This window comes from Merops nubicus, unplaced genomic scaffold (genome assembly GCF_000691845.1).
Source record: "Merops nubicus isolate BGI_N331 unplaced genomic scaffold, ASM69184v1 scaffold1276, whole genome shotgun sequence".
NCBI lineage: Eukaryota > Metazoa > Chordata > Aves > Coraciiformes > Meropidae > Merops > Merops nubicus.
Genome location: NW_008614155.1, coordinates 193,702 through 208,633, shown reverse-complemented (window position 1 = coordinate 208,633; position 14,932 = coordinate 193,702). Strand labels below are relative to the sequence as shown.

At 41.1% G+C, this 14,932-nt stretch overlaps 1 protein-coding gene across 1 annotated transcript in view; it reads left to right on the top strand.

Annotated features, from left to right (window-relative positions):
• Positions 1 to 2,838: 2,838 nt before the first annotated feature.
• The window catches only part of LOC103774683 (receptor-type tyrosine-protein phosphatase F-like), a gene marked incomplete at its 3' end in the record, with an annotated part of 196,689 nt that continues 184,595 nt past the window's right edge, over positions 2,839 to 14,932 (top strand). The window contains exon 1 of the mRNA XM_008942105.1: positions 2,839 to 2,924. The remainder of the gene's footprint in view (positions 2,925 to 14,932) is intronic.

The window sequence follows — 14,932 nt, the reverse complement described above, 5'->3', positions numbered from 1 at the left end:
GAAGTGATCTCTGCAGTGTGCATGGGTCCTGTTGTGGCAGAGGTTTCCAGGGGTCTTAAACTGCATATTAAACAGTGCTTGGTAGGACTGACAGTATTTTCTAACTTCATCTTAAAATTCTTTCCTCTCTATCTTCATATTTCTATAATAGAAACTATCTTTTTTTTTTTTTTTTTGGTGACACGCTTCTCTTTCTACGCAAGTGTGTAATTTACTTACACTTCTGGGAGAGAGGAGTTTTAGTCAAATACATACATTTGTACGATGGACAACTGCATCTATGTGTGCTAGAACTATAGGAATTTCCATAGGGTTTCCAAAAAATAATTTCAAAAGAAATGCATAAAAAGCAATGTAACGATTAGCAGCAGAGAGTGATATGTTTAAGGGAGAGTATTAAACTGCTGGCTTACAGAAATTTCAGTCATTTTTATGCATTTAATAAGGGGTTGCCATTTAAGTCGCTTAAGTATCCTTCTGTATACAACGTGTCCTGGGATTTAACAAACCACTTACTGCTGGATGGATTCCACTCAGATGTGATTGCCAATCTTGCAACAAAGACTCGCTGATGAAGAGAGTGAAAAAAGCCAGTACGGAAATGGTCCTCGCATTAGTCTCGGGGAAAGGGAGAAAACAGATTTGTATAATCTATCTTCTATTAATTTAGTATGTTAGTCTTGGTCATGGGCATCAAGGCAGCTGAGTGCATGCCTCAAAGAGGACTTTACTCAAATCCCAGGGAGCCTGGCAGGACGTACCACGATAATTTTCTAAAATTCGTGTCTGAGGGGATGGAACCATACAGTTTGGGACAGATGAAGGTGGGAGTTTGTGACCTGACACTGAGGGAGAATTGCTGGAATAGAAAATTTGGACATGGTATTAGAGGGGGAAAAACCTTAAGACATGTTGTAGACAAGTGAGCTTGCAGGGACAGAAGAGGGATAACGTGGTCAAAGTTACGAAAAACTCATTGAGGAGCATTGTGCATAGATATTGGCAAGGTAAGACCTCAGGTTTAAAACTGGAACATGCTCTGAATGACTGCAGCGAATGCTGCCTGTGTGTGCCAGAAGTAAATACAGTAGAGTAAGCACTGCTGCAGAGTCATTGAAGTCAACGCTGCATAACATAAAATTGCATAATATATTTGTTTATGAAGGTTATTAGAACACAGTTTTAAATGGATCCAAGTCCTTGGAAAAGGTGAGTGTATCCTGGTTCCCAGGACTGAGGTTTCCAATACATCCCAGTGTGATCTGGTGGCAGACTGCCAGCAGAAGGGGTGAGCTTGCTGTTCCCCCCTCCTACCAGCTCTGGCGCTTGTCTGAGCAGATCCCGTGCTGGTTCCAGTCAGTATTGCAGGAGGAAAGGAACTGCCCTCTCTCCCTAGAAATTAAAAAAAGCGAGGGGATTTTTGTTGTCCTAGTCAGCTCAGGTTTTGAGGGCATGAGAAAGGGTCTGCAAGGAGTGTGTGTGAGGATGGATGGATGGCTGTCTCAGGCTCATGTCCCACCTCAGAGCTGGAGCAAACCAGTGGCGTTCTTCCCCTCTCCCACCAGGGATGCAGTCGGTGCGTGACGCAGCTGCCGTCAGAGGCCTGGGTTTCAGGGCACTGTCACGCTCTCAGAAAGAGTGCTGCAACTGTTTACGAAATGAGTACTTTGTAAATGATAAAGACTAAATAACACATTCTGTGCATTTGCATAATTTTGAATCACTTATCCTTCTGAGGGCTGTAGTCATTTGGCTCACTTTAAAGAACACTTAACAGTGTAATTGAGCTCGAACCTTTGGTTGCTGAGTGGAGTTGACAATGAAGATAGGAGGTGTGGTTTTGGGAGACCACGCATGCTCCATGTAATGACACCTGGCATCATGGAGCAGTGCCCTGAGGGCTCAAAGCACTGCAAGTAGGACAGCTAGGAGGCTTGGTCAGGGCTGTGAAAGGTTGTGATGTCTTTCAGAAAGAGATTGAGACCCGGAGTGATAAAGTGTGATCTATCTCCATGGTGGTAGCATGCAGGGTCATGACTGTAGGAGGCATTAGGAGAAAGAAACTTGTGCTCTGAGCTGGACAGGATGGGAGGGTTTTGCCAGCTGGAAACACTGGAGAAACACATCTTTACTTTGTGCAGTCACAAGGTGAAGTGAGATACAAGGTGCTGGGCAGAAGAGGGTGAAGTGGGGTAGCAGGAGGCAGGTAATGTCAAAGATGGGGAGTCATTTGAGAGTGAGAACTTGCATGGCTTGAGTGATAAAATGACCTGGCAGGAAGGTGGTGCAATTAATTTTTATTTTCAGGAAAATAAACTTGAAGGATAGAGAAAAGCTGTTTAAGCTGCTGGATCAATGTTGATGTGAAAACAAATTGAAGAAAAGCTGTTCAGGAATAAACCTGGTTAGGCTGAAAATTAGAAGTTTTTTAATCATTGGAGGAACTCAGTTCTGCAGTAGATATTGTATAGAGAGACTGAGGAAGAGCATTGTTGGTATGCTAGGGTTCATCACTGTGATTTGGGTTCTTTGATGTGATGCTTGTAATGGAGGGCCTGAGCTAACAGTCTGCAATAGAACCACCTTTACCAGCTGAATGTGGTGGTGGATTATCATGACCCTGTCGTGTCCTAGTAGGAAAGGGGAAACTGTCATATGCTGTTACAGTTTTAAAAGCATCCAGATGGGATTATGTGCTAAACTGAACTACTTCTTCCTCAGGATGGAGAATTTGTGTCATTAAGTGAAGTTTTAACCTTTGTTTTACATTTAATCTGTGAATGTTTCTGCTGTTATGGTCATTTATGACGCTTGTTTTTATATTTTTTTTTCTTTCTCCCTAGGTATTTTTATGGCCTCTGTCACAGTGGTGTCTCAGTGTCTCCCAGGCATTTATGGATTTATTCTGAGAACGTTCCTGTGAGGTAGGGAAGTGTTATCACCTTCGTTTTACAGACTGGGAACTGAGGCACAAGGAGATAAAGGTTGCAGGAGGAGTCTTTAGCATAGCCAGCAGTCAGATGCTGATTGCCAGCAGCTTCTTTATTGTTCTGATCCCAAGCCCAGCTACCCCTTTGGCATTTTTTTTTTTTCTCTCGGTCTGAATTTTAGTAGAAACAGTCTACAAGGGGCTGGAAGGACCTGTGGAAAATATGATTAGGATTACTGGTGGCCTTTTTTAACATTGTTACTTATGAGTTGAAATGCCTTTCTAAAAATATCAGCAGATCTGTTTATGTTAAATGATTAACATGTTTAGACTTTCAACAGATAAGCTGTCATGCTTTTTTGAGTCAGTAACACCTTTATCCTACCTGTCTAGGCATGTGCCTGTTGAGTTCTTAACCTGCCTAAGTTAATGCCACCCCAATAACCTAAAGCAATGCCAAGAATTTCATCATTCATGCAAAGATCTGATTCAAGTCAAGACAGGTGTAAAGTTTCTCAAGCACACTTATGTATACTTAATGTTTAACTTTATTTTTCAAAGGTCTTTCCAAGTAAGCTTAAAATGTTCAGCTTTGAGCTCCTAGATTCTCCCCAAAACTCGATCTCAGTGCTTGATTAGTGATGTTGATCCCTTTCAAAAGTATTGCTCAGTTCCTGACACGTGTGTGCACTGAGTTATAGTTTACATCATAAAATCAAATATAATGAATAACAGCTTGAAAAATGTTCTTTTTTTTCCCTCTTCAAGTTAAGGAATTTTTAAGATAGGTCTCCCTTGAGCCCTTCTTTCCCTTCAAGTTGGTATTTAAAGTGTGTGACTTTTACTACTTAAGGAATTTTCTTAGAGCAATGGTAAGATTGTAAATTATGAATACACCAGCAGGCTTTCACAATTAAATATTTTAGTTGTCTATTGAAATAATCAACATTATTAAAATTATAACATTACAGAGAAATATTTAAGACTATCTTTCTCATTTTGCAATCTGTAAAATACACACATTGGATTATATTTATGCTCTTTATTAATGTATATTGCGTGTCTTTGTGTCTCCAAGAATGAAGCCCTAATGACTCATGAACTGTCTCAAAGTGTACTAAATAAGATTAAAGAGCTGGCCAGTGACCTTAACATTCAATTAGGCTTTGCATTACTCAGCCCAGTATTTGTGGAGCGTAGAAGGGAAGCGAAAACTCATTAGCTAAGATGCTGATGCTTGAAACAAACAAGATTTCTCTAAAACCAGGGACTGGTCTTGTTGCTTAAGTGGAGATCGAAGCACTTGCCGTAGGTACGTCTTTGCATATGTGTGTTTGAAAGTACAGCTGGTATGGTCCTGGGGAGTGGAGAAAAGCCTGCTAGTGAGCTTTTGGGCTCCAAGCCTTTTGGAATAGATCCTGGCAGATCCAGACGATGGCATTGGGTCCGGCAATGGCAGGTGCAGTAAGGAGCTGGTGCTCAGGTTTTCGGAGGTGCCTTCTGAGAGGTTATGCAAAGACAGCACGAATGGGAAGGCTGGTTTCAGGAACCTCGTGTTTCACAGAAACAGCAGGGCAGGGAAGAATGTCTTGGTGTGGCATATTGCATGCTTGGGTTTCCTCAAACGTGAGCCCAGGGTAGGCAAGATTGTTTGGATGCTTGTGGGAATGTGAGCAGAAAACTCTGGGCTGCTCTGCCTGCTGAAGACTGGAGTTTAAAGACTGCATCCCCTTCTCTCACAGCCCAGGAGAGGTGAGATGAGTGGCTGCCGAGTACTCTGAGGTACAGCTAGGTTGGATCCTCTGGTCCCTAGCATCTCCCCCACCCCTTGCAGGCTCACCTAGCCCATGGAGTCATCAACATGAAGCTGGGCTGGCAATGGCCGGCAGGGTTGAGCATGTCCCGGTGAGTGATGGGTTAATTTGGTGAGATGCACACCTGGACAGCATCTGAATTTTGTCTCTGTCATCTTTAGGATGACATTTCTTAATCATCTGCATGTAGTTCTATATTGTGTTCAGAAGCATTTTAGAATAGTCTTAAGTTGGAGATGGCTGCCCCACTGGGAGGATACTATGTGGTGACAAAACTGAACCAAGACATTAGACAGGAACTGAGCTGGCAGCTTGGTCGTGCTGCTTCTCAGCAAAACAGTGGTCCTTGAGGGCTTTTCAGTTTGATAGCACTTCTCTTCTGGTACATGCAGTTATGTATGCTTTCAGCTGATCCTAAGAAGTTCATCTATCATTCTTAATGTAAACAAGATTTTAGTAAATAAGAGATGACAGACTTGGTCCATACAAAATGTTGCTGCAAGTACAGTTTGAGTGGCGTGGAATAACATCTTTTAAAGTGAATAATTTTTTTTTTTAACATAAATTGGGCAGAATGTCCCTCATCTAGGTCATAGTTTATCTGTAGGGTTTTCTTTTAAAATAATTTCCTTGATAAAGTCTATCTGATTTGGAGGGGAGGGTGCAGGGAAACCCTGGAAAAAAGGTGTACTTTTGCTGTTCAGATGAATAAGAGAAGAAAGAAAAGGAAACCTTTTCAATCATGTCAGGCTAAATCTAAAGCATCAAGGAATGATGTTATGGGAGAACCCCTGAAGATAAAATGTAACCTAGATTAGGAGAAGACAGATTAAGTTTTCAGGAGTTTGGAGACTGCAGTGCATCCTGAAGCAGTCTTCTGATATTCATTTAAACTAAAATTGTTGTATGGTTGCTCTTTCAGGGATATACAAAAATACTTAAAATTTCCATTTGAATGTTACAGTCCTGAAGTAAAATTTATTAAAGTGAAGACTGCTTGTAGAGACTAAAAATCCCAAACTCAGAATTTTCCATTTGAACTGTTAGGGAAATATTATATATCTGTGTGATTATGGTTTGAGGGATTTCTATACATGTAATGTTACCGCTGAAAGCTGGACACTGGAATCACAGTAAAAACTGAGACTTCTGCATGCTTGGTTTTCTTTATTCTGACTTTTAAGTATAAAACAGTTGTCATCAGATCATTCTGTCCTCTTTATAATTCTTTAATTATTTTTTTATTTTTAAATTTATTTGCATTTTTGAAAATATGTTGTGATACCATGTTCTAATTTAAAGGGATGCTTGCTTCGATATAAGTTATATATTTCTAGAAAATGTTGGCACAAATCATAGAATCATAGGGGTTGGAAGGGACCTCGAATCGTATGTGATTCAAAGTGGTTTGATTGTGTGTTAATGCCACATTGGCCAGAACATGATACTTCATGCAAACCACCGAATCACCCTTTATTTTTCACTGTAATACAGTGAACAGCATTTTCTGACTATATTTAAATGACAACCTGGAAAGGGCATTGGCAGAATTCATTGGTGTAGCTCAGCATTCTTTATGTGTGGCGCTCTTTTTTTTTTTTTTTAACTTAAGAGTCTTTACAGGTCTTTTTTATCTTACGAGTAAGTGGAGTACCTTAATATATTGGAGCCCAAAAGGCATGATAGGTGGCCATTTACCTGGTTTCCCATGGTGTGTGCTGGAGAATGCATGCGGAGAGGGAAGGGTGGGGTTTAAAGCTCTGAATTCAGACTAGTAAAATTCCCTTCTGCTTTGAGGGTGTATGCTTTAGCTGTCTACAGGGATATGTGTTTTCAAAAGTGTGTTTATGAAAAAGAACATCATCAGAAGCTGGAGATGTTACAAGATTTAACCATATTTGCAAAATTGAAGAGATGAGCTTTACCCCTCTGGTCTTTTTCCTTTCCTTTTCTATTATATAATCAGTATATTGGTAGGTGTCTTTTGTTGTTTGACTTGTTTAATTAATTTAGATATCTGAGGATTATGCGGTAAGGGTAGAATCACCATAACTGGCACGTAACTTTTGTCATCCCACGGAGTCAGCACTTGCTCCTGCTCTGTAGCAGTGGGTTTGAAGAGCTGCCACCCTGTGTGTGTGTGTTTTCTAAACCCAAGACAAGTGCTGAACTCATTAAAAATACATACTACATAAGTTAATGTGCATAAGGAGTTTTGGTACTGAGATCTCCTTTGAGGATACATTTAACTCTAATTAACTTGGTTTCATTCTGTTGTCTATCAGCACAGGCTTGGCTGAAACCAGCTAGTATTGGTTAGGCTTCTGGTCTTTCAGATTACTGATGGTTGTATTTGTAGTAAGAAGTGCAAGCATACATGGATTGGAAATATTGGGTATTTTTTTTTGGCCTGACAGTGTTGGAAATCAACCTTTATTATTATGTCCAGTAAAGCAGGTTTCACTGAAAGCTGATTATAGTATTTTGTGAGAGAGCTTTTCACTGCATCACTCTGGAAGAAAATACTCACAGCTCCATATTCAAGAGTAGACTGCTGTATTTCGTGTAACTGGAAGAATATATGGATTTGCTGCATTTTCATTACAGCTAACAAAATATTTCCCCCCCTCCCCCCTTTTTTTGACTAGTAGTAGGATGTTAGTCTTGCAACAGGATTTTCTAGGTAGAAACATCAGGTAAAATGGATTCTGGATTTAAGCGCTAGGTGGATGGTGGGAACATGACACACCACCACCCATCAGTTTTTGAGGGTTCATTATTTCCTGAAAATTGGACATTTTAAAGCATTTCACATTGGGTACACTAGAAATTGAGGCATTGAGATCACTAACTGCTATTGAGTATGACAACCAGAATCTCCATTAATGTTGCATCTTCTGCCTAGGGGATCACAGAGCAGAGACTGATGTGTCTTTGAGGATGGAAATGGAGCAGTTTGAGAAGATACTGTGCTTCAGCTGAGATGCAGTAACAGCACACAACTGTGTCTAGTTCATTTTGCTGAAAAACAAAATAGAAATCACAGAGGATGATCTAAGGCTGTCTGTTTTGCTTTGCATAGAAGCAGACTAGCTATGCTCCTGTAATGAGTTGCCATATCTCAGCTATGAGGATGGTAATTTCCAGCTGATGAAAGGTAAATTACAGCTAGAACAGATGGGTGCATTAAAATCATAATGTGCTTCAAGATACCTGTCTGTTCACAGAGGAGTGGGACTTGCTGTGCTGGTTTGCGCTAGTGGTCAGTTTAATTCAGTACCCTACCCCTAGCAATGATCACTGCTAGATAACTGAGGCAATGTACAGGAAATCATGCATTTGAGTATCAAATGTTTTATCTGCTGGGGAAGTGCTGGCTTTTTTTGATGTATCAAAGCAAAACAGGCTGGTTTAGACACTGAAGGAGTCCCTTCTAAAATGCAGCTAAATTTCTCTGCAAGAAATGTCAATGAATCCCCTGTCTGCAAAGAGAGATTTAATGTTTTCCCTTCAGACGTCTCAGTTGAGGGGTGGTCTAAGCCATATATACTCTTTAATCTGACTTCATTGTTGGTTTTTTTGGTGGCTTTTTTCGCTTTACGTGTTTTGTTTTTTTTTTTTTTTTTTTATGTTCTGCATCTGCAGAATAGTCGGGATTTTTTTTTCTAATATTATAGCTGAAAGATAACATACTAAATGGGTTTCATGTGGTTATTGTATTGCTTGAGTGTATCTTTACATTAATTAAAATTAATTTAAACAAGGTGATAGGAATAAAGTGCAGAGTAGGAGAAAGATAGATCAGAAAAAGCAGATAAGATAGGTGTATTCAAATAGAGCCTGATGAAATCTGCCCTAGGGTACGTCAGCAACTAGCCAAGCAACCTTTGAACCATTTAAAATTACCTTTTAGAAATTACGAAGAGTAGGAGAGGTTCTGGAGGGGCTGAAAAGGGCAAATGCAGTACCTGCCTTTGAAAAAGGGAGGTCTAGGGAATTACAGACTGCGCAATCTAATTGTAATGCTTAGAGAATTGGAACTAAATTTTTCATCAGTTTCTAGGAATTTGGAGGATAAGAAGACAAGGACTTGGGGGTAGCAGTACCTGTGATACTGCCTTGACTTCAGTAGCTTTTGACATAACCTCTTGTGCAGAATTTCTGTGGAAGAGGGAAATATATGTATTTAATTATATCATAAACAAATAACTGTTTAAAGACCATGTTTGAAGTGTAGTTACCTATAAATTACTGTGAAAGTCAGGGGAAGAAGGGGGGGTGGCACAAAGAATCGTCTGAGTACACCCCTGTTTGTCTTGGACTGAGCTTTGTTTGCTGTTCTCTTTACTGATGTGGACAAGGGAATACTTACTAAATCTGCAAGTAAGCCCAGACTGAGAGGGTTTCAAGCATTGTGAAGCCTAGCTCAGAATTAAATGCCTACGGAAAATAAAAAAAAAAAAGTTTGGAAATCTGCACTGTGTAACTTAATGAGCTGAAATGAGGAAATACAAAACGGTGAAGATGTGGCCAGGCTGCACAGCCAGGGAAGAGAGCTTTGGGACATGTCCTGGATCACCACCTATGCAGAAGCTAACAGTTGCAGAGAGGATAACCTCCATCTGGAGTGTATTAAGAGGACTGTAATGACAGGTAATGGTTCTGCTGTTGTCAGGACTCCTCAGGCCCTTGACGTGGAACTGTGTCCAGCTGCAGGGATGGTACATCTGGGAGTGGGGTTGGCTGAGGACATCCCTGGATGTGGCTTGTGTCTAGAGGACAGATGGGATGGGGAGGTTGTTAGAACTGGGCCTGATCAGCCTGTGGATGAGGAGGCCGCATAATTGGTTCCTGTCTACATGAAGAGATGGACAAGAGGTCCTCCCAGTCTTTGACAAAGCTGTAACTTGGATCCCAACTGCGATCAGAAGTATAAGAAAGGAATCAATGAGTCAAGAAGTGTGCTAAAAACTGAAGTGAATCGGGCAGAGGACTGCACAGCTGGCTGAGAACTGGAGCCAGGACATATGCAAGATTGGGCCAAGAGACCAGTGCTTCCTGAGCTTAGGGGAAGGAGGGTGGGTGGGTCTGACCACAGTCATCTACCTACCAGCTCTTCTGGGGGCAGCACAGGGAAGTGAAAAGAGGAAAAGTTCACAAGATGCAGCAAGTGAAGTTCCAGAAGTTCAACTTGAGAGTGGTAGAGCAGGAAACAAGGGTCCAAAGAGCTTGTGGCACTTACATCTTTGAAGGTATTTGAAAATCAACTGGGCAAGGCTCTGGACAACATGGTCTGGCTTCCGAGTTAGCCCTGCTTTGAGCAGGGGTTTGGTCTTTGGGCCTGGAGAGGTCACTTCCCATCTGCTTTATCCTGAGGTTCAGTAAACTACTTCCATTGTCTTTTTCTGTAGAGGATGGAATTTTTGAATTGTTTCTCTCAGGTCAGAGGCAGTGCTCCTCCAGGTAATGTTAATCAACAGTTCAGAAGGACCATGTATTACTGAGATTGCTTCCCTTTGAGTAGAGTCTTTTAATAACAGAAATGTTTGTTTTCGCAATCAGACTTCAAGAGGAAACACTGTAATCAACTGTTTAAATTTCTTCAGTGCTTCAGCATTTGCTTTTGTTAGAAGCACCAGCATGTTTTCTAGGATACAGGTGTTTAAGGTTGTAGCCTTTAAGAAACCTTTGCATCAAACATGGATTGGGTGCACAAAGGAGATTGTTGCCTTGTAATATGATAAACACATACCTAATCAGAGAAGCTGAATATGTCCCATCACAATAAATAGAAAACATGTGATCAGTGACTTCAGCATCTATTTCTTCTTAGTGTTTTATAAAAGCAATAGCTATGAGCTTGTAATAGTGATATGCAATCTCTAACATGCAGTGGTTAAATATTAATATACATTGGCTGTATTTAAAGATCAAGAATGGCTCACAGGTAATGAAAATTCAGATCCATCGAGTTTCATAAGGTGACTTCTAGAAGGACAGTGTGTTGTCATTTGGAGTGGTGGTTTGTTGTATGAACCTTAGCAACAATACAATTCAATTGTTTTCCTGGGTTAGAATATTGAGAAATCAACACTAAGGTTTCTGCTGAGGTCTGTTTTAATCTCTTAAAAACCTAGCTATGGGGCTTGACAGGTGACTGCATAAAGCATTCCCAAAGAGTAATAGTCTGTCTTGCTTGTCTGTCCCTATTTCCTTCATCATACTAATGGGGTTTTTTGTTTCATTTTGTTTTGAACTGGTGCCATTAAGCTGATAAGGCCACCTTGCTCAGAGATGCACCAGTTGAGGGGTTATGTCCCATGACAGGCCAGATGCGTAATCTGGTGTTAGTTATTAGTTCTCCTCATTCAATGTTTGTTAAAGTCTTGTAAATGAAGTTGCTACAGTGTGAAATTTTATGGTGTGCAAGTTGGAAATTACCTGGCTTATCTTGTGGACTTTTCCAGGCTGTTTCTTGTGGTGGTTCTGCTTTGCCAGCCAGTGTGCAGGAGTGGCGAGCAGGGCTTTCTCATGAGTTTTATTTTGGTAGTCATTAACTCCGGATGGCAAATAGGATTTTATGCTGTTGTAAAAGGTATTTTGTTCAAACAAAGTCCTGTTTCACATGCAATGGGGTTGAGGGTTTTTTTTGAAGTTTGTTTACCTGTTTATCTTGGGAGAACGAATTATTTGCATTGCTGGAGCTGGAGACCCTAACTGATGAGGTACAAAACAAGAAGGGCTGATACAACACATGCTACAGATGTTAAGACAAGAACGTCATATTTTTTGCTGGATAGCAGAGTGACTGATTGGCTGTAGACATTCCTGACACTACCTGACAGAAAGGGTTATTTTATCTGAAAACAGTGCAGTTACAGATGAGAGAGCTTCTGAAAAACATCACTCACTTTTACTAGCGACATCCATCACTTCCTAATTATGAGTGCTTTCAGATGGAGAAACAAGTTCTTTCCATTGCTCCTCCGGAGCTTTTCTTGTCACTGCAGCAGCAGTGTAGAGGTAAAGTCAGTCCTTTATCTAGGGGCAGAGGGACCTGTGGATTAAATCAAGGCACATCGGATGTCTGTATGTATTAGATGAGTATCATGCTGTTAGAGGAATGACAATGGCCAGTGACTGTAGAGAATGAATAACTCTTTGCAGCTTAACCACCTACTTTGAAGCACAGAAGGTCTGTTAAACTTTTTTTGTTTGGAAGTCAGGAGCTTTTGTAGTCCTTTGAAAAGCTGAATCAGATCAGAGCAAGTCATGAGCCCAGTGAAGAGAGAAACCTGTGATACCTGTTCAGAAATGGGAGAGAGTCTCTGAATCTCAGTTTTCCAAAGCATGCGCTTATTTTGGGCAGCAGGGGTGTGGCATTCCCTGGATGTCCCTGGAGCTGCTTTGGCCATGGCTCCTTCTTCCCCAGCCCCTTCCAGCTGCTGACTCCTGCTGCGTCCAAGCGTGGGAGAGGACAGGGGCTTCCTGCACCTCCTGCTTGCCACAGGGGCTGAGCCTTGGCTGCCACCAGGACAGGAACTCAGGTGGTATTTTTCCAAAGTGCTGAATTGGCCTAACTTTTTCCTGCTGCATTAGCTGGTCCTGGTACCATACTGTACACTTCTTCTGAAAGCCATCTACATTTGTTGGAAAGCCGTATCCATTTTCAGTGCAGTTCCTAGCACTGTCTAGAGATCTGGTGCTGATTCCAAACCTTCTGCTGCTTCGTGGCTTCAGAGCAGACCTTGGCATCTGCATCTGTTATATAATGGACTAATTGATCGGAAATCATCGTATGCATGGGAGCCCTTTGCACGACTGGGTGTTGTGCACTCTGGTTTGCATCAACTCACCTGCGTGGGGCTTGGATTTTCAGCTGCACTTTTATTTTCTTTTGCAATGCTAAGTAATTCTCTTCTCATAGTCTTACAGCAGCAGCAGGTCAGGAGATTTACTTTCTCTGTGTGCTACTGTTTACATACAGATAAAAATAACAGTGAGTTGAAGTATTGTTTGTTTTTATGTATAGATGTGCCCTGTGCTCCACCCATGAGCATGCCTCTCTGCTTAGATTTCTTTGCATTTACTTTGTGTGGTCTGTTGGCCAGACCACAGGTATGGAGATGCCAAGGATACCGTGATGATATGGTCAGTGTAGTTGCCTCTGTGTGTCGAGTGGTCATGGAGGAATAAATGAGAATTTTCAAAATTATTGTTTAATTCCAGTGACTCTGCAGATGGCAGAGTATTTACAGTTACTGAAGTGATCTGTGTTGCCTTTTCCCTTTGAAGAGAGGTGCCTTGCAGCCCTTCCCTGCCGGTAAGTGCAGTAATTAAACACACCCGGGAATGACAACAGACCTGATGCACCTTGTACTGCTGAGGACACTGATGTCCTGAGGTCAGGGGCGCCCAGCGGTGTTTCGTACGAGGCCTCAATTTAAATGCGGGCTCAAGGTTAAAACCACAGTCCATAGGTGAGGTGGGAGTGGATGGTTCTGTTCACCAAGTATGTCGCTGGCTTCCACCTGGGAAGTGGAATGGCCCAAGTACTGTTGAACTGAGTTGGTATTTTATAGTTTTACTTCAATCCTTAAGCTTGTACTGCTGTTGCAGGGCCTTTTTGCAAGAAGACTGGAAGGTATCATCTGTTACTTCAGATATAAAGAGGGAGTGCAAATGTGCTGAAAGTAGTTTGAAACAAAAAATGTAGGCTTGATGATGCTACAGTCCCCAGACCTGCCAAAGCTTCACTGGCAGACATTCCTACCACTGGTTGTGGATGAACTTCATTCATGGGTTGGAGCTTCAGAGTTCTGGAAGTGTCTCTAGACATCTAACACATTGAGTGATTGAATGGTATTGAAGTTCCACAGAAAGGAGTGAATTGCACTGGTGCTTAAGTGTATAATTTCCTGAAAGTTAAATTTACTGGTGGGGTGGTGGAATCTTCAGCCCAACTCACCCCTAAACCCTGCAATATCCCATTGCCCACTTTTTTGAGGTCTGGAAGACTTAAATGCATCATTATCCATCAAGTCCCTGAAGGCTAATTTGTGGGGAAGGTGGTGCCAGTGCAGAGGCTTTTGCAGGGGAAGTGTGGGAGAGCCCATCTGTCAATATTGTTGTTGCTGCTTTTCCAATGCTTTTACAAATTGATAGTCTGGGACTTGTCTCTGCTGCAGGTAAAGCTGGTTTCAGGCCCTTGTGTGCTGGTATTTTATTGAAGTGAGACATGAAAGCTCCGGGGGAAAATGGCATCATGAGATAAAGGGCTGTGATATATGCCTATAGCTTAAATGTCATTTTACCACAAAAAAAAAAAAAAAAAAAAGCGCTAAAGCAGATGTTAATTGTAAAACTGTACTTTATGTACATTTTTTTTCTTATTAAAGTTATTTCATCTAATTCAGCATATCTGAATGCATACAACTGCTGTGTTTATCCATCCTAAAAATGTTTCTTTGAAACAGTTTCGTGATTATGCAGATGCATATTTTTAATAGGATCATAGAACAATTTGGGTTGGAAGGGACCTTGAAGATCATTTAGTTCCAACCTCTCAGCCATGGGCAGGAGGGAGAGTAGTTTTAGTAGTCTCTGGTTAGAGAGAATATTTTCTTCCAAGATTAAGAATCTGAAGTAACAGTTGATTTTTACCATTTGTTTTGAAGGAAAGAATTGCAGGTACGCATTTTCTTCAAGTATTATTACATAAGTGGTCTGACTGGAATAGCACTTTTAATCTGTTTTAATGATGTTTCTCCAATATGAAAGGGGCCAAGAGATGTGTAAGTCTAAAGGTCTACTGGTAATTGTCAAAGTATTGGGAGTTGTTTACAGAACACAGGGTGACTGAATGGTTGCCTCTCACTAAGAGCATATACGTGACCTTTGTTCTCGGTTTAAAGCATAATTGAGGGATACGTGCCTCTGTATAATTTGAAAATGATAAAACCATCCCATTTGCAGACTGAGGTATTTAGGGGTGGCAGATGGGGATGAAGCATTTCAGTGAGTGCTGGTGTTAACTGTTTTGTTATTTACTGATGTTGTGATACCTTTCTCCAATGCAGCTGTAATGAGGTCAAATCAAATCTTTTGTTAAGCATTACTCATACAAGTGAGGTAATAGCTTGTTATCTTATCTATGTAGGTAAAACTCTCATCTTTTTCAGATGATCTC